This window comes from Harpia harpyja, chromosome 10 (assembly GCF_026419915.1).
Source record: "Harpia harpyja isolate bHarHar1 chromosome 10, bHarHar1 primary haplotype, whole genome shotgun sequence".
In the NCBI taxonomy this organism is placed as follows: Eukaryota; Metazoa; Chordata; class Aves; order Accipitriformes; family Accipitridae; genus Harpia; species Harpia harpyja.
In genome coordinates, this window is record NC_068949.1 from 19,175,353 (window position 1) to 19,202,820 (window position 27,468).

At 41.1% G+C, this 27,468-nt stretch overlaps 2 long non-coding RNA genes across 4 annotated transcripts in view; one reads left to right on the forward strand and one right to left on the reverse strand.

Moving 5' to 3' along the window:
* The first annotated feature begins 347 nt into the window (after window positions 1-347).
* The window catches only part of LOC128147249 (uncharacterized), a 52,338-nt gene continuing 25,217 nt past the window's right edge, over window positions 348-27,468 (forward strand). The window contains exons 1-3 of one of the 2 annotated variants that reach the window (XR_008236979.1): window positions 348-696; window positions 2,485-2,624; window positions 18,130-18,279. This is a non-coding gene — a long non-coding RNA (uncharacterized LOC128147249). Of the gene's footprint in view, window positions 697-2,484; window positions 2,625-18,129; window positions 18,902-27,468 lie in introns of those variants that run through there. The other variant, XR_008236978.1, reaches the window with a different exon arrangement.
* Window positions 2,618-18,991, reverse strand: LOC128147248 (uncharacterized). 2 transcript variants are annotated; one of them, XR_008236977.1, is made up of 7 exons: window positions 18,896-18,991; window positions 16,363-16,498; window positions 13,201-13,308; window positions 12,903-13,027; window positions 6,897-7,040; window positions 4,856-5,023; window positions 2,618-3,055 (listed from the first exon to the last, which is right to left on the reverse strand). It is a non-coding gene; the product is annotated as an uncharacterized LOC128147248 (long non-coding RNA). The 2 variants fall into 2 exon arrangements; XR_008236976.1 differs by having other exon boundaries at window positions 2,618-5,023.

Here is a 27,468-nt window from a genome sequence, read left to right on the forward strand (position 1 = left end):
GGGTTTCTTTGAGCATATCACTTGTACGTCAATATACTCAGATGATGCATAAGCATTTCTGAGAGCTTTTTATGCTCTCAGCGATACCTCATGTTCTGAACAACCCAAATCCAAGATTAGGCAGGATCTAGAAAAATGGTGCAGTCCCCAAAGCATGGGTTTATCTGTGTGGAGGGGGTCTTTTATTTTTAGCAATAGTGGTAGGTTTACACTCAAATATGCCTGCCCCAAGGGGGAGTGGAGGTGTATAGGAGAGGAAAAAAAACCCCCAGAACTCAAGAGATTATTTAATTGTTAATTTTTTTTTTTTTAAGCATGAATATCTTTGACAGACAGAGTTGCAAGTAAAGATGAGCGCTTCCTCACTAACCACCGCATCAGAAGAAAAACACCAGATAAGCAGATGTTGCTTAGGCAGCGATCAGCTAGGCAGTGTGTGTGCGTATGGGGGAGAGGGATGGAGATACAGTCAGGCAGCGTATGTATTAAGGCACTGTGGTGAGTGTGTGTGTGGCTGCAAGTGACGGCAAATGTGTGTGCGTGTGCGAGAAAATGACACATGAGCAAACCCGAGCTGCTCCAGTGAGTATTTTGTATGTATTTTTAAGAGAAAGCAACAAGAAGCAGCCAGGGGAGAGAGACTGAAAAGGCAAGGTAGGAATGACCAGGCAATTGCGTGGCTAACAGCAGCACAAGGTAAGAAATCCAGGCATCAGGGAAATCATTTAAAGCCATATTGATTCGCTTTGGAGGTGAGAAAAAGCAGATGCACTTGGCTACTATGGAATGGCTCCGAGAGCAGCTACAGCCGCTTGATTTTACTTTTTAATTTTTATTTTAACAACTTTGATTCACAGAAAGCCCACACTGTAAACCCAAACCAGCCTGCAGCCCTCACGGAGTCCTCCTCTCCCCCCAGCACCAGGAGCTGCCATCAAAGGCTGCCCACAGCGAGGCAGCGCCTTCAGCCAGCCAAGCGAACCCTCAGGCAACGCAGGAAAGAAGGAGGGAGAAAGAGAGGCAAGGAGGGAGGGGAGGGGATCAGCGGCTGAAATTCAGCGGCTCCGGCCGTTTCCCGTGCGCGGTCAGAGGCGGCTGGGCAGAGCGGGAGCAGAGCCCGTCCATCGCCGTCGACAGGCAGCGGCCCTTTGGCGGGAACGCAACGCTGCCCGGCCTCTGGCCTCGGCAGCGCGCAAAGCGAGGCTCCAACCCTGATGTGGTGGTGGTGGTCCTTGCGTCTAGAAAATGGGAGGGGAGTTAGGCATGACATGGGAAAATAAGGGGGTTTAATATTCCGTAGGAAATCCTGTGTTTTGGGGGAAAGAAAGAGGGCGGTTTGTCTGCAGGGAAATACTGTCGGGTGTTGCCTGCGCTGCTTCCAGTGAAGAAAGCCCTGCATCAGACCGGGGCCTTGCTCTTTAGATTTGTGCAGATACCTTAATTCAGCCAGTCCTTCGTATATTTCTCCAATGATATCATTATAGAATTAATACAGAGACGGCGTGGCTAAGATCTTCAAAGTATTGCTTTTCCGGGAGCCAGATACCTGTGAAGTTCTGGCCTAGGTGACTTATCCTCACTCACAGAGCGAGCCTGATCCTCAGCCAAGGTTTCTGAGTCTTCTTCAGATTCAGATTTTTCTTATGCAATCAGCTTATTCACCAGGAAAGGCATTTTCAGATCTACAAAATTCAGTTCAAACTTCATGAATAGTTACAGCTATGCAGTTCAATGTTTTCTAACATTAAAAATTTTCATTTCCCATTTAAAAAGGAGCTAGACTTCACAACAGCCCGGGTAAGGGATGCTCAGGAAGGTTTTCTTAAGAATCAAAACAGTACTGTGTTATTTCATCTAAAATGAAATTTGGTATGGTTTTATTTTCCTGGAAACAAAAACTAGGTGCACTACTGAACTAAACCCCAATTACTCTCATAGCTCTCATACGACCTTAGCTACTGTCCCATCCTTCCTGTTTTCTATACCAAGAACCTCAAGTGTAACCACATGGGGATGCATGTGTGCTTGCTCACTGGCTTGCTCTTTCCTGAACATCTGCTGAGCAGCGTCTTATTTCTATGAATTATGAGTTCGGCTTAAAGCAGGTCAGAAAATTTCCATCAGAACAGTTTTCCCAAAGAACATAGCTTTCAGGTAGATGGAATTCTTTGTAAAAATATAAAATTCCATTTTTCTGTAGAAAATGGGAATTCTGTTCAAAATTTAATATACACTTCACTGAAGATGCATGAAAATTTTTTTTATTGCAAATGAAAAATCTTCCATTATGTTTTCAGTGAAAAAATAATCAAACAATGCCCTAACTGGCACCAATTCATGTTTTATATTTGTTACACTGATGAGTGTAAATCCAGAGTAACTCCCTTGGCCTCAGCGAAGTTACTTTGATTTATACTGTTGTAAATAAGATTGAAATCTCAGTCTGTGTGGTTGGTTCTTGTGATGAATATCTTTGCCTTCTAGGTACATACAGAAAAAACCCCAAAACATCAGGCTTGATGGATTCTGGGTCGGGACTGTTGTGAAGAGTTCTAACTCCCTGTGGATTTGGTTTCAGTATCACTGGTCAGAACATGCCAAAATGTGGGAATTTATAATTAAAAGTAAGAACATACAGCCACGTATTTAAAAATAATTTAAAACTATATTTTTATCAGCTATAATCTGAAAATGATCAGTGTTATACAGAACACTGGCTCAATTTTAAAGGGTAGGTCCATTTCTTCCAGTAAATTAAACATATCCTAAAATATCTTTAGAACTGATGACAGATGAGTTTAACAGCCTCTCTGCAATACTGAAAAGTCTTTGTAAGTCTTTAGATTTATTTGTAAACCAACATATTTTCTCTTTCACTTATTAAAAAAAGATACCCTTTGTTTTAGATAAAGGAACAAAAATTGCCACAAGATAGGGTGAGCGTCTTGCCTTCAGAAAGCTATGAGCCATTCCCGCAGAAGCCAAACACAGGGTACAAGGTCTTGTATTATCAGAAGTACTTCAGGATCTGGATTATGAGTCAATGGTAGTTCCACTGCATGGATTCAAGTGGAGAAATTAGGTATTAATATGCAAATCCTACTTTTTATTTTTAATTCAGCTGGTTTGCAGGCCAGATCATTTCATCTAGAAGTATCAATTGAAGCGATCCTGACTGTTGCACTGCTTTAGGTTGACAGGTATCAACTTGAGCAGGAGCTCTTGCAATCAGCTTTTAATGCTTTTTCAAAGTGGTGCCAAATTTTTAGACCTGATAAATAAGTAATTGTGGGTAATTCTCGTTTCCAAGGCAAATAAATAAAGTGAAGAAACAGGATGAGGGCAAATTCATCCTTGGTGTAAAATCACTGACTTCAGTGGTATTACACTAGAAATAGTTGCGGAGTAGGATTTCTTATGCAAACAGTAACACAAATTGTCTTAAATAAGAAAGTACCTTAAATCATGCCTCAGGCAAAATAGCTCGGTTAATCCCAAAATGTTGTTGCAAGAAAATTCCTTCCTTTCCACAGTGTTCTCGGGGAGCTATAAGGCATGTTACATAGTCAAGCTTCTCCAAAGAACTTATATAATTTATTTTCTTGTTTCAGATCAATAGACTATTTTTGTGAAGCATTTTATTGGTTAATTTTCATATTTCCCTCTGCCCCACCCCCCAAGCCCCACAACCACAAACCAAACAGATTTACAAGGTTACTTAATGCAAAACTCCATGGTTTTGTCAGTTAGCTCTTGCATATGTTACAGAATATGTCAACTCTGCTTCCCTGTCTGTAAGCACCTAAAATAATCTGGCCTCCATTTTAAATCTGCTTGTATGAAGTCAGGGGACATTTTCCTAGAGTTACCTGAACACTAAGTAACACAGATGTCCAGTAATAATCCTTTTTTAAAATTTCAGTATAGAATAAAACCAAAAGAAAATGAAGTGAAAATGCCCAGTGTAATGAAATATTGGCATTGTTTGCTTTGACTCAGTCAGAAGTTTGGTGCGAATTTTTACTTTCATTTTTCTGCTCTACACTTTCTAAAATCATATGAGAGAAAATAAACACTGAGATGACAATATTGAAATAAACTTCAAAACATTTCAGAAAAATCTCTACTGTGATTTTTTTTTTCCCCTGTAGTTGACATAAGCAGTGGTAAATTTTTTTGACAAAATAATGTTTACAGGCAAAAAGGATTCTGTCAAATAATGTTCAGCCAGCTTCCAAAAGCAACACTGCTGCGGAAAAAAAAAAAAAAAAAAGTGTTTTTTATTTTATCCTGCTCTGTTTAAGAGCCCAATATGTCTGTGTGCTGTGACTGTGCCCATTTGTGACTAACCCTAGAGCCTGATAGTTTCGGGTTTGGCCCGGAGCTGAGTGATTGCTTTTTTTCCTAGCAATTGCCCTCGTTTCTGAAGATGGTAGCTTTCACATGAGTAGAGCAGCCTGCTCCCTATTCCCTTCACAGCACTTCCATGTGCAAAGCAACAATCACAAAAGTCCACTCTGCTTTGCTAGTGATGTACCACGCACCAGACCCTCTCACAATGCCGTCAGTCTGAAATATTGCTGAGTAGGGGCAGCAGGAGCTGGGTCTTAATGATTTGCTCCCTCCCAATCATTTGGGTTCATTGATTTCTCTAATTAAATATGCATTCCGCTTCACCATTATTCCCAATGATCCCATTTAATCTCAATGACAGTGCCAGAGATATGAGGGCCTTTGCTTACAAACTGCTTTTGACAAGCCCTTCTATTCCGTAGAGGCTCTTGGATACCTCCAAGTATTAATCCAGTGCTATTTTGCTACATCCTCCTTTCCTCATTGCCCCGTTTCCACCTACCTATTCAGGCCTCTCTTCCTTCTCCCTTTCAACTGAGCCTTCCAGTTTAGCTTCAGAGGTCCAGAGCTGCAGTTCTGATTGACAGTCGTGTACGTAAAGCTGATTTATTTGGTCAGTGTGGCACTGCGCCAGGGAAGAGGCTGTCTGAATGGTGAAGCTGTTAAGAAACTAATTGCGTGATGAACTGCAGTTACAGGAGAGTCTTTACTGTTTGCTTCATCTAATCACATTTACTACCAAGGTTTTTTCTTGTTTGCCCCTTTTCCATTGTTTGAATTGGAAGAGTACCAGGTTTACACCAGGGATGGGCTTGGCCGATTGGCTCCCAAGCCTTTATCCTTAGCTTGTAGGTCCCTTCATTTGTTAAAAGGCTCAAATACTGTCACTGCTGTGTTTCCTTGCTTTCTCATCTCGGACTGGGAGGCCTTGAACTTGCCAAGATCTAAGTTCAGCACTCTGTGTTTGTTCTGCTTGTGTTGATGAAGTCACTAATCCCTAAATGAAGGGCAGGGAGCTGCTGGGGTTAGCAATTTCATCATCTTTAACAGAGAAAACAGAATCCCTCACAACAGAGGTGAGTTAATGAGAAAATTATTTCCCTCTGCCTTCTTTCAAATGTCTTTCTGAACAGTGGGTCCGAACTGAAACCTTGGGTTGCAAAATACCAGCCTGTGGGAAAAGCAAAATCGGAGAAGAACTCTGTGCCACCAGATCACCTTTAATTAGGTCATGCTTGGTTCCTTTGCAAGCAAACACACCTTGTTAGACATTTACCTAACAGAAAAGCAGCCATACCACTGCTTGTCTGTTTCTACCTGGGGAAGAAGTGTTGATAAGGGGTGGACCTAATGACAAGCTAAATGATTCCCATCCTCAAACCACAGCTTTCATGGGGCCAGTGCAAACCACTTTTCCCCGGCCATGGGTGCCCTGCAGTAGCACCAGAAACATTGTCTCAGATAGTTTGTCACTCTGCTTGTAACACAGCATTGATGCTGTTTGCATGTGGTTGGTGATCACGTTTTTCGTTTGAGAGGATTATGTTGATTTTGCTTATAGATATCAGGTTCAAGTCAACATTGACTCATTCTAAACTAGACGCGCTTGAGGTGAAAACTTCAAGTTTCTCCTGATTCCAGTGCAAAACTTTCTCCACAGTCACCACCTGCCTCCTGGGAAATGCATACTGAAGCTGGAGCCCAGGCCACCCACTGGCAAGGGGGAATGGCTGCAAATGGCATTGTGGATATTTTGCAGAGCCCTTATAAGAAATAGTTTTAGAAGCCAATCTTATTTAAGTCACTCTCATGTAACCTTTACCTGTTACAAATACATTTCAAATTTGACATGCATCATTCAGACTCCGATTCTTAGCTGGTGTTACTCTCTTTTCCTCTGCATAGAGTTACACTGCTCGTGTTGGTCCTTATGCCCTGTTCCCTTCCTCTTGAGGCCAATGGAAAGTCTCCCACTGACTTTGCTGAGCAGTGAACCAGACCTGCTAAACTTCAATTGTTAGGGCAATTGCCTCCCTTCTTCAGGGTCTCATTCAGCAAAGGCATATCGAAAGCAGCGTACTTGCAGCAGTCTACATGAGCATTAGGAGTTGCACCCGCTCAAAAGCTAAGAGCTTCAAATGGGAGCCTGCATCCAGCAGCAAGAAACAGCAAGCAAAGGAAAATGACAGCTGGAGCTCAATACAGAAAGTCAGTCTGAGAGCTTTGCTACATCTTCCCAAAGAACTCAGAGCAAAGCTTTTGTCAGCTGAAATCTTATTTACAGCCTCCGTTTTTTTTCCTGCAGGGGTAGAGTAATTCTTAAAACAAGGTAGACTGCAGCTTTCTCCATCTCCTAAGGTGGCCACTAGTAAGAGCTCTGCAAACCAAGCAATCTCAGGTTGTTGCAAATTGCTGTCCGGTTTCTTAGTTCATGAATTTCAGCCCAAGCTCAAGGAAGTTCAGCAAATACATCCTCCTAGATCTTCCCCATATGCTTCCTTGTGTAGGAGGCTGGCAAACCTTCGCAAACCCTAGACAATTACCTTTCCTCTGCAGGGCAGCGCTATTCTCAGCAATAGGGTGCAGGATGACTTGGCCAACAGAAATGTTTACAAAACAAGATACCATTCCAGGCAGTTTTCAGAGCTTGGACCTCTGAGTAGGAAAGGTTTGGGGAGCAAGAATTTCTGGGGAAAGTGGAAAAAAAGGAAATAATTAAAACAGGATCATGAATTGAGGCTTACTCTGGTATATCAAGTCATAAATTACAGCCGAGGGGCAAAGTTTGGTTGTCCTTGTGACACTGCACATCAATGGGCTAGGACTGCTCTGTGATATTCTGCAAAAACTAGACCTTGTGTGGCTCTCCTTGCCCTAACCATGAATTTTTCAACTCAAAGATTGATTACAGGTTTGATAAACAAGAAAATTCTATGAAAAAGTCAGATCAGGAAGGAAACCTATATGCTGCCTGGTGGAATCATAGTAATAGTAGATGTAGGTTTTGTGGAGCCTGAGGACAGTCAGAGCATTGTAGAAACACTGCAGAAACGAGCCAGTGGCCATGCCACTGCACTGGTGGCAGCTTTGAAGAAATCAGATCAATATAGTAGATTTCTTCTACATGGTCAGTACCAAGAGTACAAAATGAATGGACATACAGAAACCCATTTTTCATCACTGGTTGTTCATGTATCCCCCTCCAAACCCTCGCATAGTTTGACCTGCACATCCTCCTCGCATACCACACTCCCCCAAAAGATTAGCAGTGCTTATCTTGTGTGTGCACAGGTGCGCATGCACCCGGCAGGCTTGGACAGGGAGTTACTGTCCAGCCCCCAGTCGTTTTCTGGGTCCTCCTTAAAAGCAATTAGCAGCTACCCCCTCTAACATCAGAGAGCAAATTCAATCATGGAATAACTCTCCTGCAATTGGTACAATTAGCAGGAATGCGTTTGACCCCAGCTTCACCTTCTCTGAAATGCAGTTCCTGGTACAAAGTGTTGCACTGCGTTTGAGAGTGACGTGTTATGAGTAACTGGATGTCAGGATCATTATGTGAAAACAAACAAATCCCCAAATAACTGGGAAGTCTTGAACCAGAAATTGGCATAATAAAGATAGAAATAATTCCTATTTTCTCCTTTCTTGTGGTACAAAACCAATGCAGTGCACCACAGCCTAACCCCAAACATGTGCCATTACCTGTAACATCTTACAATAGCACAACCAACATCGGGGTTTGGTGGATGCTGCAATGTGGAAATGTAAGTCTCTACTTGCCCAGAGAGAACGTCTGAAACACTTATCCCTGGTGTCACAAGGAAAGTGAAAACCTTTTGTTTCATACGTATTTTTCTTATGGAGCAAGGTATTTTTAAATTTTCTTATTTTTAAGGAAACAACAACAAAAAATCATCTGCCTAGGCTTGCACTACTTCTCTAATCATATGTAGATAAGAACCACCTATCTTAGAGCTAGGAGACTTGGTTTTCTAACTAAGAAAAAAAGCACTGGATGCCCAGCAGTCCTGAAGTGCTTGCATGTCGCACCCAGTCTCACCTGTGGTTTACTCTGGGAACAATATTCTTATTTCTTGAGAAGGATATGTGATTTGTGAGGCACTTACTTTTCATTAGAGGGATAAGGAAAAAAAAAAACCCCCGACCTCTAAGAGGGAGCCAACTCCTTGTCTATAGGGGAGTCGAGGTCCAGATGACAAAGTATCTCTCTGAGATACCATTATTCAATTATTGCTCAAAGTATTTGTGAAAATGGTGTATTCCTTTAAACTAATGAGTTGCACAGTGCTCTTTTGTCTGAAAAATGCAGGTACTTGGCTGTAGAATAAGCTGTACTTCTTTACTTAGGAATACAGCCATTTCTTTCTTGCTTTACTTATTTTTGCCCATAAGAAAACTTGTCTTCCAGCCACACTTGCACAATTGTGGTCTATCTTCTCTTTTTCATTTTCTTTCTGACTTTCAAAGAATCCTTTCTGCCCTGTGTCAGACTACACTGCTCCTTCTGTGATGCATGTACAAAGACCTCTCCTCCACGTCATATGCAGTCTAATCCTTTTCCTTGAGCATCATTTGCACAGTAATCCTTTTCCTTCTGTGACACAAGCACAAAACTCCCTTTCCTCCACTGTCATGTGCAGAACAATCCCTTACTTCTAGTGGCACGCAGGCAGCAACCCTTTCTCTTCTGTGCCGGACACAAAATGATCACACTCTAGCTTTCCTTCAACATAAGATTGACAGTGCAGCCTTTATGTTAATTCTACAAAGAACACACTGCTGTCCTTTTATTCCCAGTTTATCCAAATATTAACCTTCATCTGACCTGCAAGCAGTATGAAATACCATGGTGACAAAAGCAAGGTATACAGCCCCAATTTTTTTTCTATGTTTTAGAAAAACTTCAAAAAAGAACCCCAACTTTTTCAAATGTTGGAAGAAAGAGGCAAAGACAAGTATAAGACAAGGATATAGATATTCTAGCATTTTCCCCATTACTCTTTTTTTTCCCCCCTTTTGCTCCCCTCTTTTTCAATGCTATGATGGAAAAAAAAAAAAGCAGGGGGGGAGGAGAGCAGGAGGAAGGAATAGAAAGCTAGAGGTGACTTAAAACTTGAACACAGACTTAGTCTTTTAAATAGCTTTGGCTTGCGTGCTTTACAAGATGAAAGATTTTTTTTTTAAAGTTAAAAAATGTTTTGGCTTAACCCCCCTCCTTCTACTGCAGCAGACCAGTTACCACACCAAATCAGAGTGAGAAGGCAAGAGACTAGTGACCAGGACTGCTAAGTGTCGTCAACTGAACAAGTCATTCAGCCTGCTTTTCTTTAAGCCTTATCCAAACACAAACAGATACCTGTTTAACCAGGGCTTTAGAGCCTCCTCCAGCCAGGAGAGCCCTGTCCGTAGCTCATCCCCGGGGCAGCTGCAGCAAGACAGGAAGCTGATGAGGCTAGGGAATGTGTACCCTAATTTGATATCCTCTTTACACAGCAGTGTTGCGTTTGGTGATGATTTGGGCTTTAAATAATCCTGTTTATTTCTTTGGCCTGCCTATTTCCACCCTACTGCCACAGCATGCTTTCAAGATAGGGCTCAATTAATTAAATGCTAAGTCTGACCCTTTGCAGACACGCTACATTTAGACCCATTGATTCTAAATTGGCTTTGTCTGCTATCAGAGTGGCATACATTTGCCAGGGTTGGTCTGACACTGTATCTTTGGTTAGCTACACACAAATTCCTTGCAACAGGAACACTGGCTAATACCTCTAGGTGCTCCTGTGTTTGTAATATGCTTTGACATCCTGTGTGGCTGGTGCATTTGAAGCGTGAGATTTACTGTGTTTGCTCCTAGAGTAGCTGCAGTATGTGCCATTAGCACTTGATTGGTACTAGCCACAATGGCTGCTTGAACAAAATTCAGGGTGGAAAACCAACACCACATTTTTTGAACAAAGATAGTAATTATGGTAATCGTATCACTTTAGCATTTTTCTTGCCTGTGTTTATGAACAAGCGATATGAGCCAATGAGAACAGCAGCTTCTTCCCTTCAAATTAATTCCTGCTTTGGAATAGCAGGATAGATATGATAAGACTTTCAGTTTGGTATGTTTTCTCCTGCATCTTTTCAGTGGTGCATTATACATTCACCACAATTCTTCACCTCTACTGTCACTTTTATGGCAGTGTTTTCCTTTTCCTCCTCCTCAGTCATGGGCATGCTAATCTTCTGTGTCACAAGCAGCGCAACTCCTCCTTTATATGGGCCCCCTCCTCCCTGTGCACGGTCCTGGATTATGCAGTTAAAAGAAAAAATCATTTCACCTATGAAATAGAAAACAATGTCATTGTTCCTGTTGCTATTTTTATTTCCATTAACCACTAAAACCAGTCTGGACTGAATAATTAAGCAGCTATTTGTGTCATGGGTTTCAATGCTGAATGTAACCCATTAACCCCATAGGAGCAAGGTCCTTGAATTCTGAATAATTCTGGGAGTAAACTGTGATGAATCAGGGCTAAGATAAGGGCCAGGCATCTTTAAAAAAATCTGGAGCATGTTCTTGGCACTCAAGGTTTGTTCTGTGTTGCAAGCAGTTTCTGCTCTTCCTTTTTTTTTATCTTCCCCCATTCAACTGAATCCCGTGGGAAATGCAGAAAGAATCTACTTAGAAAAAGTGTTTGCTATAGTTAATTCTATTATTGTCTAATTTATTTCTCTCTTTTTTTTTTTTTTTTGCCACTGAAAATATTTCTATGTAAAGAGCACCTTACCATTCTTCGGGGCTCATCTGTTCATACTGCTTATTCTGTAGTTGAAATCGTCATAAATCTCACTCTGGTCTCATTTTTTCCCTCAAATAGAGCCTTGTTAGCTGTAACTACTCTTGGACATGCTCCTCTGATGTGGATGCAGCGGATATAACATGGTTCAGTGAGCACAATCAGTAGCAATATTCCTGGCACCAGTATGAGCGTGCTGGCCTGTCCTTACCTAGCAAGGTGTGGCCAAACTCATCTGTAAACTAAGGGTGGGCAGCCCTCTCCTACTACATTAGCTGCTGCTGGAAGCAAAGGACTGAATGTTTTTTACATGAAACAATGCGTTTTAAGATCTCTTCCTGAACAGGTATTTGGGAGGCAGAATGACAGCTCTATCCATAGATGCACAGCTCTGCAAAATAAAAAAAAGAGTTAGTACCTGGTTACAGTCTACAATGTATGCCTATAGGCATACATACCATCCTCTTCAGGTAAAAAAGTGTGAGGTTAAGACCAGCATTTAATCTGGTCTACTGCATAAAAGCAGCCATACAATTATTTTGCCCCATAATTTGTGTATCAGCCCCAACCACTTCTAGCTGAATTGGACTGTCCCTTTCTGAGAGATGACCAGCTCTGATTTAAGGACTCTGACTGATGGAGAACTTTCCCACATCCCTTTGTGATCAATTACAAAGTTTAGCAAATTGACTGCTCACAGTTCTCATGGCTACAAAACACGTATCAGCCATCTCGTGTATTGACATAAACCACATGTGTAGTCAGCAATGTGAACAGGGCTTCTTACACAAGCAATGGCGGTGAGAGCAAGCCCTGTGCTGGGCCTGTTGATTCAGGAAATGCAGACTTTCAGGTTCAGAGGAGTAACTCAGCCTGGGATTGCTGCTGGTCAGAAGGACTGACACCACCGCTTCCTCCAGTGCTCTTCAGTGTTGGAAACTTTTGTCCTTACTGACTCATCTTCCCTTTCTCCACCTGAGACCACAAACTATTTCTCAAATTTTAAACTGCTTACCTACTCTGGTTGGAGAGCAGATGAAAATAAATGAATAAAAATGAAAAGTGCATTACGTGTAACATCCCCTTCATTCAATGCTAGCTGTGTTGCGAGACGCTATCAGACAAGGGGCCAAATCCTGAACTGTGGGGAAGCAGAACTTGAAGTACATAAATATTCTTTCTATACTTTAAGAAAACATGTACAAACTGAGAAAAGTAGGTATAGCTTTAAAAGATAATGTTATGAGAAAAATCATGAGCATATTCAGATGTCTGAAAATATATCCTCAGTCTGAAAACCAGACTGAACAAACATAACTAGATATAATCAGTTAACTTTAGTAATGCTATATAAGCCGGGAGTAAGCGCCAACCTTTAATGATTGGTTGTGAGACATATTCCAGAATATAGTACATTAATATTGAGCTTTGGTTTTATCACAGGAACATAATAACAGCTAGGGACAAAATACTGCAGAGAGGTAAAGGAAGAAAATGAAACCACTGTTTTTCAGGTCACAAAGAGTCTTAGGTTTTCTTACAGTATCTTTAACTGAAGTCAGTTTTGAGCAACTAATGACCTAACACTTTGCAGGACAGCAAAGAACCGCAGCCTGATGATGAGTGTAGGAATGAGGGCTGACTAAGGAAATGTGAGAGCATTTGCAGGAGGGGAACCTTTGTTTCTTTAAGAAAATTTTGCATTATACTAATGTAAAGGTAAGTTGCTTACGGTACCTAACGTGAAATCGATGAGTGTGCTGGTAAAATCTTGTAGTGAAGTTGAGAGATCTTTGCAATATCCAGAAGCATACTTTCCCCTTTGTCTTTCTCTCTCTTCTTCAATATCTCCTTTTCTCTCCCTGAGGAAGAATCAATAATTTAATTCTGACTAATATACAGAAAGTCTCCTACAACCGGGATGGTTAACTTATAATGAGATGTTTTATGAGCCACTGCCTCATTTTGACCAAGTGCCTTCTGTGCAGCTTTAGCCTTGCTTTACGGACCTGTAAGAACGTACGTAAGGCCTTACCATTTAAGCAGGAGCTGTAGTCGATGCTGGAGAGTCAGGGGGCCTCCTGAAGCAAGCTACTCTCCTGCAAAACACCACCGCCTTGGGAAAATTGCACTGGTGCGAAACCTAGAAGAAAACACAACCACAACAGAAACCAGCATGCACATATGTGAGCTGCCTCCTGCTCCTCATAAACAAGAGCCATAAACTCATTGCCAAAAATTGAAAAAGCCCTCAACTAATCCTCTAAAAAAGACCACTATAAACAGCCAAGAGAGCTGCTGTTTGACTTGTACAGGAAACCCTGTTTCCACTTTCTCCACAGAAATAGCAGGAATGGAGAAGGTCCGATGCTAACAGGCCCCGACCCTGGCAGTCCAAGCTCACCCACTTGCTAGGGAGGCTTTCGGTTGACTTCAGCCACCCTTGGTGCGGAAACATAGAATAACTGAATCAAACCGCTACAAAACTAAACTGCTGATGTATCCAACCCAAGTTGCGAATGGCCAATGGCTGAGACGGCCAAACTGCCTGAACCTCTATACACCAGGAGCAGTGCCAAGTTGGGCTCCCACTGCGCCGTGCCGGTGCTGAGCCTGGAAGGGGTGGGTGCTGCCGGGCTGTGGGGCTGTGCCAGTGGAGCACTTGCAGGTCGGGTGGCTCTCAGTGGCTTGTGAGCTCGGGCTGAACCCCTGCTGTCTTTTGCTGCTTTAAGAGCCAGCTTGTTCTCTGAAGCAGTAGAGGCATGTGCTGCTGGCCGAGAAGGACCCTGGTTCGGCCTTGGGCCAAGATGGCAGGTGTCACGCTTCCATCTCTGGTGCTGCCACAGGTGTCACGCACAAGGACCTGGTGCCAGTGGATGTTTCACTAAGCAGGGATGCCGTGGATGCTTCTCGGGACGTAGGGTCAATAAGCTGTGCCTTCACATATGGAAATGCAACATATGTTTCTGAAGGGCTGGAGACTACTAATGAGAGCCCCTGTGTTGTACATCACCTGCCGCAGTGATAGGTTCATATCTAGCCAGATAGATGTGTGCTTCTCAAGGAGTAAGTTGCAGTCTGGGGAAACACTCTGCGGGCTCCATGTTTACAGAAAACAGCAAACAGAAGATGGCTGTGGTGTTGGAGAGGAATCACGGCACAGTTGCACGAGTCAGTCTGGTATCAAAGTATTAGAGAATAAATTGCACTACCCCCAACCTTAAGGGCTGCAGATAATGCGGAGCAATGAAGTTTTATCGGTGCTCAAGTACATATTTTTTATGCAGCCAAAGCTATGTCGCAGATGTTCTTCACTAGAATAGATTTTGCCTTTGCTAATCCTGTATTAATCTGCTGGTAGAGCTATATCTGCATTATCACCAGTGGGCTCCTTGCGGCGAGGAGCCACTGCTCACTGGGGGCACGGTTGCCCTGCGCCTCCCTTTGCGGAGCTGCAGCTCGGAGTTCAGGCTTGCGTGTGCCGGGGGGAGCACCCCGCACGGCCCCCGTTTCTATTACCACTACAGTGCTCTGCCAGGAGAGGGAGCTAGGACTCTGAGATTCAGTGGCCTTTGATGTTTTCCGTTCACAAACCATGAAGGTGTTGCAGCTGTCCAACGCTAACGTAGGCGTTCCTGTTCGGCTGGGTGGGTGTTGAGGGGGCTCATGATTCTCCATGGAGGCTACGTACTGCAGAAGGGGTTCGGTTCCTGCTGCATCCCAGAGGACTCTGATGCTCCGAACCGTGTTTTGAGGCTCCTGGTCACTTTTAATGACTGCTTTCCCAGGTGACCTCCAATGGGAGTCTGGACTTGGTGAAAGTGAAGTGAAGCCTACAAACCAAGGATCATGCTATAGGTGCAAAACCACTGAAATGCAACCACTTCTGGAGTGGACGTGGCAACCAACAGAGGCATAGCAAGGCAAGCTAACAGCTAGGAGGAGGGAAAATTTTTGGTTAGGGCTACCAGGTGGCACACAGATGTTTGACAACATTTCTTTTAACTTAGAAACACATCAGCCTTCTTCCCCCTGCAGTATATGTGTTTCATTTTGAACAAGTAACTGGCAGCTGGGGAAAGTTATTAGAAAATGCTGTCTATGCTCCAGCACTTGCAACAGCAGCAGAATTACCTGTTTGTCCTATTCTGCCCAAGCTTTCTGCCTCCTTTTTTAGATACTGTTGGCCTCAAGTCAAGTTTTGCTTAAGTTATGTATCAGAAGAGGAGTAAGTGGAGCTCCCAGCTTGTTTAAAGAGTAGAAAAGGGAGCTTAAACAAAGCTGGCAGAGATACCAATGCCAACTACTATCTAGGTTCTGGATGTGGTTGGGCCTGCTGCTAAGAAAACAGGAAAAAAGTGAGAAAACAATTCTTAAAAATGTGAAAACAAGCCAATTCTACAGGGCTCCACTCTGTGCTCAAATGTCTGTAAGTGCTGATAAAAGAGCGCACGTGATGAGAAAGTGCTGTGTCATTATCAAAGGCCCTTTCAGTCTTATTTTCATTTCAGTTTTCTTCAAGTGCTGGAGTCTGGCAAGGGAAGGAGAATAACCTCATTTCTTCTTGGACTAATGAGATGTGCTCACTGACTAATCTGCCCTCTTTTCCTTCAAGGTGGTGGGTAGAGAGTTGCGCTTCCCTCCTGTTTTCTGCCTAATTTGAAAGCAAGAACAGAGAAAATTGGTGACAATTTTGGAGGCTACAAGAAGAGCTCCTCAAACGGTGCTAGGCTCTGTTAGCACAGAGGTGCCTAGGTGCCAAGCTAGAGAAAGGATTGTTGAATGATAACACGGTGGGAGCAACCCCTGGAAATTGTGAACAGTGAGGGAGGCTTCTTCGTAAGAAGTGCATTTTGTCGGCTCTGTTACGATCAGAAAAATCCTGTGATCTCCTGATGCCCTCAGCCTACGTTACCCCATGGTCCAAGGGGTCGGCTTTGCCTGCTGGCTGCTGGAAGGGACCAGCAGGTGCTGCAGACCACCAGGACAGAAGCTGCTCCCAGAAGCATGGCAAGTGGTCATCATGGTGCAGGAATTGTTTGGTAGCCAGGCCCCCAAGTTTATGGCTCTTACCATTTCTGTCCTTGCAAAGGGCTCTAACTGATAAGGATGACTGGTCTGGAGTTTTGCATGCAGGAGCTGTGGTTGTGACTTCCCGTTTCTGCACCAGCCAACAAGTTATTATAAAAATAAATACCTCAGTGGCAGCAGCAGCATCCCCAAGGGCCTATTTACTTCCACTGGCATGAACTAATTCCTGCAGAGGAGCTCAAGCCAAATCCTGCAGAGACCGGCGGGAATCTCTCCAGGCTCTTGCAAAGGCAGTTTGCACACTGGAGAAAACATTGGTGCTTGGTCATATTTATCGCCATGTCAGTTAAAACATGTTGTCAGTTAACACCTTTTCTAACACAACATATATTTTCTAAAGCTGAAGGAAAGTGAGCTTTTTTACCTCCTTTTATTTTTCAACTAGTTATTCTGATTTACTTCTGAAATTGCACAACACACTAAATGGTGGTTCATGGAGTGGCCAGGGATCAATTATTACCTTTTCATGAGCAAACTGATCCTAAGGTATCTATCAATCTCTTATAGTCCTATTTCCAGAAGATATGCCCGATTTCATAAAACCAAAAACATATAAATGAAGCTAAGGCAGGACGACATATGCTTTCCTTGGCTTGTTCTCTAAAAGATGTTTGACAGGTGAGTTTATTATCCGTAGGAAGAATGAACAAGCCAATACACCCTTTTCAAGGTTTGCAGGTGCCTTAATGTAACTTGCTCATTTAATTTGGATCTATATACCTCATGAGAAGGGCAGAAGATTTTCATTTTCAAGGCCTTATTTAGCCATAAAAACGTGTACCACGTTAGCTAAGAGCAGGTCTATGAATTTCATTTTATTTGGTGACAGGAGAAAGAGGGATGCATATATCACCCTTTCAGTAACTGCTATTAAAAGGTGCATGTTTCATGAAGAAACAGTGTATTCCATGTCATAACATCTTTCGTGAAATAAAATTCAGGGCATTTGTAGCATATGTATATGAAAAGTATCAGTTCACTCATATGTTAAGAGTATGAGGAAAATACAAGCCCCTTTTGTGACTGGAACTGGTCACACCTGGAAAATTAGGATGGATTTTGCTGGCTCTAACAAAGTCAGTAGGAGATTTTCTACGGCCTCAATGGGGCCAAAAATTCTCCTAGATTTCACGCTATTATAGATATTGTACAATTTAGCCACCAAGGTCATTAAAATGCTATAATCCCTAGTGTGATACATGATGGGGTAAAAGCACTTACAAAGGTATTGCTTTCTAAACTGGTGTAATTATAGTAGTAATTCCCGAAGAAGGAGTATGGCAAACGCATTTCCAGTTCCAGTTTCTCAATTTTTTTGTCAGTGTTCATTACAGTAGTGATATGCTTGTGTCTAAATCTTGTTGATGTCCTTCCAGAGGGCACTAAAAACCCTAAAGTAAGTAAAGAAAAATTTAGTTAGTGATTCTGACTGGCTGCTGAATTGCCGCCTTTTGAGCCCTGTCCCTCAGCTCATAATCTATAATGTTTGTTCTTATACTACATGGACTGCTCACTCTTTGTTTATATTAATCCACTTACAGTTTGTCTAACTTAAAGGGAATTAGGGGGGGGAAAGCAAGCCCTCCCAAGAATTGGATGATTTGGGGCTAACAAGCCTGAAAGAGCTGTCAACACTTAGCTGTATTTTCAGTCCTTGGGAAGTTTGCAGCCAGGGCGAAGCCACCCTGTGGGGCAGTGCGGTGGGGGGCAGTGGGGGGCTGGCTTCGGTGGGGCTCTGGTGACAGTGTGTGGGGCTTGGGCACCAAATCTCAGGGCAGAGGGTCTACCCCTCCTGGCAGTGCGCAGGGCAGGGTCCTGAAAACCTCTTAAGGTGCCGAAGAAACACATTGAGTTGTGAACCCTCCTTTTCCAGTTTTAAGAAGGGGATGGGTGTACAGGTCTCTGAATTATGGCAACAAAAGGTTCAAGCTGAAATAAACACTGAAGTCTCATACGGGGTGAGAAGAGTGCTTGACTGTTTCCTGATGGTGATCCTCTCAACAGTGATGAAAATCAGCTAGAGGTAAATAAAATTAAACGTTCTCTTTATGATAAATGAGAAACCTGATCTTAGTGCCCACTTATTTTTAACCTCACAGTTGCACTCTATTTGTCGACAACCTGGGGGGGGGGGGGAGGCAGAGGTGCTAGAGGCTCTGGTATTTTGTTTTTCCCAGGGCTTGAAATTGGCCTTGGGTGCTGCGTACCTGGGTGATAAATGTGTTTCCATCTTCTCTGAAGATGCCTAGCATCTGCATTTCTCTTTGCTCTGTAAAGCCACCTCCTTTCCACTGCTTAACTAAGCTCTCAGATGTTATTTGAACAAAGAGGTGCTGTTATTTAGGCAAGAAAACCAGAAATAAGGCCAGCGTGTTTATTCTCTTCCTTCAAGTGTATAAGTCCTTTGACTAATGGTGACAAGATTTCTGTTCCTGTTGAGTTGCTAGCTTCTTCACAGGTGCTACCGAATAAATACATCAGTTTGGAAGATGATTTCTTACAACCGTCTGGCAAATTGCAGTGACACGGTCAACTCATTTCTCATATGCCTTTATCAGATAGCTACCAGATTAAAGACTAAATGAACAACACCTACTTCGATTAGATACCAGATTAAAGACCAAATGAACAATACTTACTTGGATTAGATTTGAAATGGTCACTGGGTTCACTGTGATTTTATGTCTCCTCATCAGCCCCTGGAACTATCCAGTCACCAACATAACACTTTGCAAAAAGGAATTTGGTGTCTTCTAAGCTAGAAGGAAACTTGCAAATAATAACATTTCATTTAAATACATCCCCTGAAACCCTGGTGGTTTTTCAAATAGATTACCGGTTTGGACTTTCAGAAACCATGCAAGTGTTTTTTACTGATGTTCGCAAAGAATTAAAAGCATACAACATTAATGTCTCATGATTTGATAGATTCTTTTGTAGTAAATAAACCCAGGATTTTCTATTTTTCTAATAAAGAATTTTGTTGATGTTTAGTACATTAAGTGCATATAGTACACAAACAGTAATCCATGTTTACAGCTTTTTTGAAAGTCCACAGTTAAAGAGACATAGAGGTGAGTTGATGTAATACTGAGCTGGGATTCAAAGTGATATCACCATGCTCTAGAACAGATAACAATAATCTGTCTATGACAGACACATTTCTTCCACAGTTTTTGGATTTAACTTTTTTTTTCTTTTTGACTTGTGGCTTGTACTGCCAGGAAGCAACTGCATTCTACCCAGGATCTCCAATATTTACACAGAGGATGTTGCAGCCCCTTGATGAATGTGGCAGGCAGTGGCATAACCATCTGAAGAAGGTGACAAGATTTAGTATGAATAGTTTTGTGGTTTGATCCTCCAAATAATAATAATAAAAAAAATGTAATAGTATAAGTTATCAGCATTATTCTCCAGCCTACATTCCTTCCACACTGAAAGAAGCTGTAGTGAAGTTAGGTGTTGCCTAAGGCTGACTACAGTGGCTGTTTCTTTGGCCTGAAAAAACGGTGTGCAATCATCATCGTTAACATCCCCCAGCACTTGATTAACCCAAATGCTTGGGTAAATATTAATTACCTAAACCTTTACTTAATGAAAATGAGAAAGTAGACATACCTCAGTGTCTCTCACTTCAAAAGAAAAGCTCATACCATAAAGCTTTTGCACTGAAGCCTCCATCTTACAGACTTACAGACTTACAGAAGAGCTGAAGTTGTGGCCTCACCAAAGTATAGGAGACAACTCTGAGGGCCCGGCTACACAACAAGGGTTTAGCAGCTAGTGATGGCCATGTAGGTGAATAGTGCCTAAGTCAAGCACTTTAAGTAAGACTTTATGGAACAGAGGGCTGCATTATGTTTTACTGGTATAAAAGGGCTCAAATCTCACAGCTGGTGGCTTTGATTGCTGTAATAACAATTATACTAAAATTAGTGCCTGATACATTAAATAATTTCTTTATGATAAATAATCTGACCAGTTCTATGAGAAGGACGGAAAACTTGATAGGACATATAATCTACCGGGACAGCAGGAACTCTCTGTCATTACTCATGTATCTACACGGGAAACAAGAAAGGAAAAAAATGTAATGCTTCAAGCATATTCTAAAAGGATCATTGTGCAGAAAAATTCTCTCAACGCAGAAATCAAAAGGTTTGTATGAGGGAGAGGCAGTGCCTGCGCTGCAGTGACAGCTTCATGTTTATTTATTCTAGAAAAAGTAAGAAGGAGATACTGAGGTAAAGACAAGATAATTTTATTCCCAGATCAAATAAAGGAACACAGAGTGTGTTCTCATCAAAGTGATTACTTTAGGGGGAACAAATACAATGAATGTTATTAAATGAAACAACTTCTTTATAGGGCATCTCACATTAAGGATTTTAGTGTAAGTAATATTTCTGTCAGGCAAAGTGATGCAAGACAAAACATCTTGTAGAAGATATAAGAAAGACCTTTAAGAAGGCGTTAAGTAACAAGACGTGAATATGAACCATTGTGAGAACACATATAAGATGGCATTTCTCAGAGAGTGCATGTGTTTATGCCTCCTTATAGAGGTATTCCTTAATAAACATGTTCCTGTAAAAATGTGTCCTATTTACTGTAGTTCCTCTGCAGCAAATTATCCCTTTGCTTAACAGCTCTGAGAAACAAGGACCTCAGGAGCAAAAATTGCTATTGTCCTTTCACTAGTTGCTTGAAATCTTTTATTTTGAATTAGCTTTTAGGTGCTGGTATATGTAGAGCTAAAGTAAATGGCTGCTCAGCACAGACAGCTGGGACAAATCCCCAGCTCTATAGGAGCTGTCTTCAGTGCAAATCTGAAAGACTTGCATTTCTCTCCTTCCATCATGCTGGAAGCTTTAGGAGTAAACTCTCGCAGTGCTGGGCGTGAGGTGCAGCCAAGAAGGTGTTTTTTTGGTTTGTTTGTTTTTTGGTTTTGTTTTTTTTTTGAGATAAGAATGATTAATAACTAGAGTAAAATAAAATGTAATACTAACAATAATAATAATAATAATAAAACATAATAATAATAATAATAGTAATGAAAAGGAATATAACAAAACCCAACCAACCACAAGAAAAGTGATGCACAATGCAATTGCTCACAACTGCTGACCGATGCCTAAGCAGCGATCCGCCTCTCCCGGCCAACCCCCCCTCCCCGTTTATATGCTGAGCATGGTGTTCTATGGTATGGAATATGGAATATTGGTTAGTTCAGGTCAGCTGTCCTGGCCATGCTCCCTCCCAGCTTCTTGTGCACCTGCTTGCTGGCAGAGCATGGGAAACTGAAAAATCCTTAAGCGCTACTTAGCAACAACTAAAACATCAGTGTGTTATCAACATTATTCTCACACTAAATCCAAAACACACTGTACCAGCTACTAAGAAGAAAATTAACTCTATCCCAGCTGAAACCAGGACAGAAGGTAAGTCTGTACAGATACCACACTTTCTCAGTACATTTACACCCTTTAGCGCAGGCAATCAGAGTTAAGAAATGTGGACCTATTTTTGTATTCTTAAATGGACATCTGTATATCAGAACACTTGAAGACCTACAGCTACATTTTATTATCCTAGAATCTGAGAGGTCTCAAGGGGTAATTATTTATAAAATGAGTAAAACAACTTGCCTCGGGTGCAGAGTTCTGGAAAGCCATGTCTTCTCTAAGGGTCATGAGACTTAGAGTTGAAAAAGCCTGACTGCATCATCTTGTATTGTTCCCTCCAGTGCCTTTGCTAGTAATTTATCAAATCTGTATTTATCTTAGTATTTATATATAGCTCCCATTGCACCACTTTGCAATATTCAATTCCTTTATTCTCACAAGGGCCCTATCTGGTATATTCTACATCACATCTGATGCAGTCTTGAAGAGAAGGTTCATAGCAACAGAAAATGACAAGAATGTAGTCCTTTTTCCTTATTTGCTACTTCACTCACTAACTTGTGGTTTGATTCTCAACTGATGGGGCTTCCATCTCTCACATGGGAAAGGTGAAATGAGTAGGAGAGTAGGTGGGAACTGAGCTTGTTTTGAGACGTGAAGGGCTCAGAGTTGTCCTCTGTTTTCTGCTACTTTCTTCCACAATATTCAGGACTTTGCAGGAACTAGAGAATTTACAGAATATCTCACTGCAATTATTTGGTCAAGTTCTATGGCTTTTATTATTCAGGAGGTTTGACTGCAAAATGAACATGTGCTTTTTGTGCTGGGATACCGTTTTGTTTTCTTCAGGCATGTGCCAAAGTAAGACCTGCATGTTTTAACGCTAATTTTTTTGTTTTCTTTAATTTCTTTAATTTCTCAATAAAAATCTACTCAAAAAAGAAAACAGAAAACCCTAAATGAATAAATAAATAATCCCTCCCCAACCTTTTGTTTCTCTTTGCATTGGGCAGTTTTTCTAAATCTTTTAATCCTCGATATGACCAAATATTACTAACCACAAGTGTTGAAATGCCATCTTCAGTGGCCAGATGTAGAGATACTAGAGATCTCTTCTCCAGCCCAACTCTGTCTCGAACAAGAGATTTTGAATCTGGGTGTTTCCCGAAGTATCGGATAACCCCAGAGGAAGGCTGTTTGGGTTGGGTACAGAATCAAGAGCAAACCGTTTGGCAAGTCAGTGTCTGCCTTTGTTCTTTATAATTCTCCCAAGGAGGGAAGCACAGCACAAACTAATAGCTATTTATGCTCATTCTGACTTGCAAATATCATGGATGGACACAGCCAAGTGATACATGGGAAAACAGGACTCAAAAACTCTGCTGCCCTAGGAGAGTTTAAATGATAAGAACACTATCCAAGAATGAAGGAGGGTATATTTTGTATGGAAAATATATTTCTTGTAGACCTAGAGCCAATTCATTATTAAACTTAGAATTCCCCAGGTTTTTATTACCAAAGCATGCTGTCTTCAGTTGCAGCACTTACAGGTAACCTCAGAACCTGCTGGCACAACCACCAGTTCCAGCTTCAATAATTTATTGGTCATTTGTACAAGCCACCAGAGAAAGTACGGTGGAATAATAAAACAGAATATAAGAAAGCCTGTTAGGACTCTCTCAAAAATTTAGAAAGTTACCTACAAGTATGGAAAAGGAGGTGCAAGCACTGGCACTTTCACGTCTAACCCTCAAACAGCCATTCTTTCCCTGTCAATTTGATAGTAATACAAGTTTTGAGTAATACATTGCAAAGACTGTGATCTTAAGGACTTGTTACAGATATTTTCTCAACGGTCCTAATCCAGACTGGAGGCTGGAGGCTTTGGCTACAGGCTAATGGTTGATTCTTGTTTACCCTCTGGGCACTTTTCACAGTTCTGGCAGTAGAAAACAGCCTTGAAGTGTTTGTAAAATATGGTATACATTTGCATTGTAGCAAATGAGAAATGAGTCCCAAAGTCTTTAATGCTAACGTTGGTATGAATGTAAATTTAATAGACCCGCAGCTTTTTCATAACAGCCCTCATATTTTCTCTTTGTGAGTCACAAGAGAAAAAAGTCATTTGATAAAAAACATTTTTACCTTAGAACCATACAAAGAAGTATTATCATTCTTTGGGGAAGAAAAAAGCATAAAATCTATGTTATTTTCCATTTATTTTTTATTTTACTTTTTACACATAATAATATAAGTCTTCCTATTACTCCTATTATTAACATATGGAAATGCTCAACAAAGAAATTGGCTCCAGTGATGAATCTCTCTGACTTGTTCTAAACCATAGATGTTAATTCCAACACTGGTCCATTAGCTGTTTCGTTCTTTCATTCATGAATGTGTAATGAGAATTTCTGGGGATACTGAACCTCCTCTGACCACATATTTTGAGATGAGATGAGGAGGACAGATGCTGACCTGACTTAAATAGTTACCTTTGCAGCCTTTGTATTAAGGCTTTTGCAATGCACATAAATGCTTTTCTTATAAATGCATGCACTAAAAGTGTAATTAAAATAAAATAACTCTAATATCACATATCCATTTTACGTCTTGTGTCTTATTTGAACTTAAAGGTAATCATGGCAAATGAAACTGGATAAAACACTTCTCACTAGCTTTGTAGTTTCACACAGATTATTTAATTTACTTTGCTGGAATTTTCTCATGGACAATCCTGATGGAGTAGGCTAAAAATCATAGACTACCAAATAGTCAGTGAAAGTTTCTTCATACCTCGTAAAGAACTGACCTAAAGACTTTATTATTGTCTTAAGGGCAGCTCTTTTCCAGCCTCATTTTTAAAGTTTGCTCCTCAATCTAGGCAAAGTAATCATGAAAATAAATAAAAAAATATATTTAAAGTTTGTAAAGTTTCTGTATTTAAAGTATGCAAGTAGTTTAGCTTTGCCAGTACTTCAAGATGCTTAAAAACTAAGCTATAAAGGAAACTAGACACCCAATCTGCAATGGAAATATTTAAGATCCTGAATTGGATTTAATGGGCTCCAGTAAATCATAACATTAATGCTATTGCGTGATACTTCACCTTAGCACCAGATTAACAAAGACCCATCTCAAGTTGAAAAACAGATGCTCTAAACAATCCAAGTTTGAGAATTGAGCTGTGCAAGCCATTTTCTATGAAATCTATAAGCATAATAAACACATCTGACTTTTGGTTTCAGTACAGATGTGAAACTTGGACAAAATATTCTTAAAAATTTTAGTCTTTAGAATTTAATATAGGAATTTTCAGTACTAACAGACCTTTACAGATTAGCATGTTTGTAGCAGTTTTAAAAAGAATTGAAGAGAACATTTGTTTTTTCAGATGAAGAAACACAACCAATTTCACAAATTCCTTTTACCAAAACATCAGTCCAGCAGAAAACACAAGTATCATACAGAGAAATACTTTAAAAACTTATGAGTTGTGAATCTTGGATTATTAACAGCTTAAAAAAATTGCAAAGACTCAGTAACTTTTATCAGATACATCTATTTTGCCTGGATTTTCTACCTGGAACTCCTATCCCTTCTTTGAAATCACCTATCACCAAAACAAACCAAAGTGATAAAACAGGCTCTCCTTTGTTTAAAACCCAGTGAAGATTCTTCAGGGAGCTCTTTCTTCTGTTCTGTTTTCTTTTTTTTTTTTTTTTTTAGCATGACTACAAGTTAACTGTATAAAATTGTGGTTGCAGTAGAAGCTTCTGTCATGTGGAATGGAAAGGAAAGAATATTTTGGCAACTAACTTTAACCCAGAGCATCTCCATTACTTAAGGTTTGGTCAGAGTATTATTCCTAAAGTTCATCAACATGAAAACGTAACCACCTCTTTGGGAGCTTCTGAGTGTGAGCAAGGTAGGAGTTTCATACAATTTTCCAATTGCATTTTGAAGGACAAGGAAATTGTAGCATTCATTTATTTCTGGCATTGAATCTCACCTCAGAACTAGAGAAGACACCTTTTCAATCAAGTGTTGCACATATCATTTAAATGTAACTCTGAAAAAGACAATTAATTTGTCAACCTAGGAATCTAGCAAAGAAAGAGAGAGAGAAAAAAAAATGTAAATGTAACAAGCCATAGAAAGGTCACGGAAGTGCAGGCACAATTATGTAATATGCATGGTTAGGAGAAAGATAATCCAGAAATTCTTAGTTGTACTAAATATAGGGACTTAAATGAGAGAATGAAGTAGAAAGCAAAGCTTCCAGAACCAGATTGGAGTGAAACAGACAATTTCATCAATCCTAAGCTTGTGTTTGGGAGGGCCAGGCACATGCCTTGGCACCTCTGAGCTCCTTTGGAGTGTGCGCAAAAAGCAGTTCTGTTTGAGCACAGAGAAGGTAACTCTTGCCTCTACCCACATGGGCTCTGGCTGTGTTTCTGGTCCATGGTCTCTCCCAGGAGCCACAGATCCATTCCTTCCCTTGCTGAAAACCTTAGTCACTTACAAACAGTCACACAAGGATGTATTCTTTTCCCCTTGTTGCCAGTCCAGTGTGTTATCAGACACTACCTAACACACAGAAAGAGAAACAAATAACACTCAAACCTCATGCAGGACGTTTTCAGCTACAGTGGAAAAACCTAAGCCCTCAAAGAGTCTTAGAACATAGGTCTGCACGTGCACATGCCATTTATGAGCAAACACTCAACTGACAGCTATGTTCTTGGATGAAGCAGGCATCTTTTGGGTTTGTAATTCCTCCGAGGGATGCTGAATACAAGGCTTCCTCTGCAGCAGGACAGATTTCCTCTTTCCAAAGTTTTGAATGATTGGATGTGGGAAAGACAGCATTGCTGTTTAGTAAGCTTTGGCTAAAGGAGGTTGTTAAATAGCCATAAAAGAGAGTTAAAGAATTCACTATTTCTTATTTCTGGTAGAAATAGAGGAGTTTCTTCACACTGCTTCAGAAAAGGGGAATCTTCTCCAGCAGAGAGGGAGTGGGGAAATGGGCAGCAAGGACAGATTCACAACAGCTGACTGTCTGTGCAATTTATGGCATGATTTTTCAGAGAGAAGTACCCCGTCTGTGCAGACTAAAGAAACTGCCAGCAGTAGAAACAGGCAGGGTTTTTTTTATACTTGGAGGTGCTGGTGACATTTCCCACTTGAAGCTAGGGACAGAAATGTGGGGTGGAAAAGGAGCGGTAGAAGTATTATTCCCTGACATGTTTAAACATGGTTTTAACAACACTAGGGCCAGGGTTGCCTAGGCCATCTACATTTTTACTGTAACTGGGCATTTGGTTTTAGCATGTTCTGAGAGTTCATACTGAGAATTTCCATACTTGCTTCACCCTATGCAAATGCTAGCCTGTTTTTCAACTGTCAATACATATGAGTGGTGAATTTGCACTCTGACTTGTGTGTAAGAGACATACCAGAAAGTGGATGAGTTTTGTCTTTGGCAGTGCAGCAGAGCTTTTAACGCGTGGTTCACTTACTAGCCTGACACCAGCCTTTAAGAGCTGCTGTGGTTATCCTTTATCCTAAAAATGTGATGTCTTTTCCTACTGTCTTGCTGGGTATGACAGAGAAGGACGTTACTCAGGCTTTGCCTTCAACATCTCAATAGTTCAAAGGAATAAATAAAAAATAATTACAAGAAACAAAGGGAAAATATCAAGCAAACCCCATAATTATTTTCTCCCACTCAAATAGCCTTGCTGACGTTTGCATTTTTCTCCTACCGTCAGGACAGCACCTGGATTTACCTTCCTGTTGTA